The 3,330-nt window shown below is 33.4% G+C and overlaps 1 long non-coding RNA gene across 1 annotated transcript; it reads right to left on the bottom strand.

The window, feature by feature from the left end:
- Positions 1–2,282: 2,282 nt before the first annotated feature.
- Positions 2,283–2,913, bottom strand: LOC141404205 (uncharacterized). The gene is made up of 3 exons (XR_012412972.1): positions 2,774–2,913; positions 2,591–2,711; positions 2,283–2,538 (listed from the first exon to the last, which is right to left on the bottom strand). It is a non-coding gene; the product is annotated as an uncharacterized lncRNA (long non-coding RNA).
- Between the last annotated feature and the right edge of the window lie 417 nt (positions 2,914–3,330).

Below are 3,330 nucleotides of genomic sequence, written 5' to 3' on the forward strand. Positions count from 1 at the left end.
GTTTATCACACACGTCCATTTTTATTTTTCATTACAATTTTGCCTTGGCTTTGTTTTTGAACGGCGCAATGAGAAAATGAGTGTGAAGAAGAATAAGAAAAATTAGAAAATTGACACAAACATGATTTCCGTGTCTGAACAATAAGGAAATTTTAAAAGAAATTGAGAAGAAAAATTTTCTTTCCAGTTTGAATGCATGGTAGAATCATAAAGGTAATTTCATGCTAACAGCTGATTAAAATTTTTTTCATAATTCGAATTTGAAGTACATTCATTGTCAAACTGATTGCATGTACATGTCTACACATACAAACATACGTTTGTATAAATGACAGTTACAAACTAAAAAAAATAATTCGAATTGTTGAATAATTAAATAAATGTATTTTAACATGAGATCTTGTGTGCAAAAAGAAGATTTGTGGCGGAAATGGGTCATTTGTCAATGTTCTAAAATACATAAACATGGATCTTTTTTAGGTTGTTACAATAACCGAAACGACAATGAAGCTGCTTTTAAAGGAATTACCGGGACCCAAAATGAACAAACATTATTGCCTTGGAGATTGTTGAGGAGCGTCAAAAGATAATAAACGTGGATTTCTTGAGGAAATTATGAGAAGGTCCTACAAAGGATTTACAGTCCAGTTAAATATGACATGAGCTAGGGTTTGTCACTAGAAGCAATGTCTTAAACGTAACAGCCTCTGACAACCAACATCCCCAACAGCAAAAAAAAATATATATGCAAAAAAATGAATTGTGCCTACCTTTTAAAATAAATCCAAAAAAACGGAGATTGTTTAGTAGAGTTATTCCATCTAAGAATTATTCTATGCCAGATTAGGCCACTTAAGTCATGTGTGTAAACATAAGTCCAACTCGAACGACTCCTACGAATATTCTCTGCTTTTTTTCAATAACGTTCTTTAAACACGTGGGATCGATGGACACTTTTAGAGACATTGCTTCTAATAGCAAAACCAAGCTTTCCCCCAAAATGCAGCTTTGTGTGAATTTCATACGCATGCATATGATGGTGTTAGCATAACAAAATAAAAAACATGTTGGGAAATAAAGGATGGGTGACTTCCGAAACATCAGTTGATTTGCAAATGTCTGAAGTTGTGTGTTTTAGAAAGCCGTAATACTTAACTTATGTATTTTAAAATGTTATAGTTGCGCCTTTTTAATACATTTAAAAAGCAACACAACATTACTTTTATTTCTGATGCATTCAGCTACCTCTTCGAGGAACAAAGCATTACTGTACACCAGAAATATTTTGATGAAATCTAAAAATTGTAAAGCGACTGACGTTTTGGAAGTCGGCGGATAATTTGGGAATTTTTATAAAAAGATAATTGATCTGTTCCAGAACTGCAAGAATATACTAGTCTTTACTATTCTTTCCGATAAAGTAAAGGCCTGCGTACATAAGCTGCCTTGCCTGCTTACCTTGCTTACTTCTGATAAAAGAATAAAAGAAAAGGGCAACCCAGTTCGAAATTTCCTCGGCCTTCTTTATTCTTTTATTTGTATTGTGTCAGAAATGAAGCAGGAAAGCAAGGCAACCAGGCGAAGCAGCTTATGTACCCAGGCCTTAAAGAAAAAAATGTTATCGTAGTAAAAAATAGTAGCTTCTTGCAGGTTCTGGAACAGAGCAACTATTTGCTATTAATGCGTAACTAAAATTATAGGTACTTATTACTATTATTTCTAGATAAGCTCATTTTGAATATAAAGTCTATGCTGAAAGCAAAGCAATTCAAACGGAGAAAATTATATCGCGAAAAGCTCTGTTATGCAGCAGCAATTGGGAATCATTTCTATATATTTTTTTATTAATCTTTATTACAATTGAACAAGAATTTGGTAAAAAAAATACACATACCTACATACGTATATTAAAGTTTTTATATGCAGAAAATAAATTATTTGAATTTTACTAATTGAAATATTTGGTCTGTTCCAGTACTGCAAGAATCTACTAATTTTTACTATTTTATTCGATAACATAAAGGAAAAAATGTTATCGTAGTAAAAAGCAGTAGCTTCTTGCAGGTTCTGGAACAAAGCAATTATCTTATATAGGGGGTCTTTGGGATTCTCAAACAAACAATTGAATTAAACGTATTTGTTTAATGTATCAGTCCGATGTGCCAACAGAGATATAGATACATCTACATATATGAATTGGGTCAATTTCTCAGTAAGTATGGACTTGCCCCCGAAAAAAATTGTACCATCGTAACTGGCGCCGTATACACAATGTACATGTTTCCACATCCCCGAAAAGGAATATTGTTTCAATGATATGGGACGGCGTGTCTTTCGACATCACTTGTAGAAAAGTTTTTCATGGCTGAAATACTCAACAAATGTTAGCCGACATTACGCTGAGAGGATTCATTACCGCCGGAAATGATGTTGATGCCAAAAACTTAAAAACTATCACTTAAACTGCACAGTTTTCACGATTTATGTGGGAGGTAGCCGAGTGCTCCGATGTAGTCAATATTCGGACATAATCCGAGTCTGTAAGAAATAATCGAAATCGATTTCAACATTCGAGGGTTATCTTACGTACTTCCAAGTTTCGTTGTTTCCGGCAGGCTTTTTTTGAGGTTTTGGGGCATTATCTCTCCCACGAAAAATTGCGCAATCGTAATGTATTGCAAAAATGTTTTTCCAAATTTTGTGTAGTTACACTAAGGAAAACATTTTTTGATTAACAAAAACGGTTTTCATAAGAAATTTTGACGTTTTTTACACTTTTTTTAAATATTCCAACTTATAAGCATCCGAAGCCTCGATTGTATCCCTCCAGGTTGTTGTGTCATATTTTATCATATTGTGAAAACTTCTGCTGATATTCCAAGATGTTTAAGTGCCTTAACGCTGTTATTACTGTATCCGCGGAAATACTTAGGTTTTCTTTGGTGGAAAATTATTAGGAATCTTGATTAATGACTGAAAGATTCTGCGTTAACATCTCTGGTTGCAAAAATACAATAAAAATGATTTGTTTGGATTGTTCACAGATAATTTCAAAAAATAAACAAACTTATTTTGTTTTTGTTATGAAATGTCATGCCGTATTATTGTTGTTCTGTATTTGACACGCTCCCGTACAGACATACAGGGTTGTATTTTCTTAAATTTGACAGATGCGACTACCTTTTATCATTCTACCATGTTTGAATGTCTAAACACGGTCTAACCAAATTTCAATGGAAGGTGCTTACCCCTGGGAAGTTTTTGCAGATTCTGAAACTACAATGTTCATAGATGAGAAATCTCAAGAAACAAAAAAATCGCCGGAGGGAT

The sequence above is a fragment of the Musca autumnalis genome, unplaced genomic scaffold, assembly GCF_047663935.1.
Source record: "Musca autumnalis isolate F117 unplaced genomic scaffold, ASM4766393v1 scaffold_4, whole genome shotgun sequence".
In the NCBI taxonomy this organism is placed as follows: Eukaryota; Metazoa; Arthropoda; class Insecta; order Diptera; family Muscidae; genus Musca; species Musca autumnalis.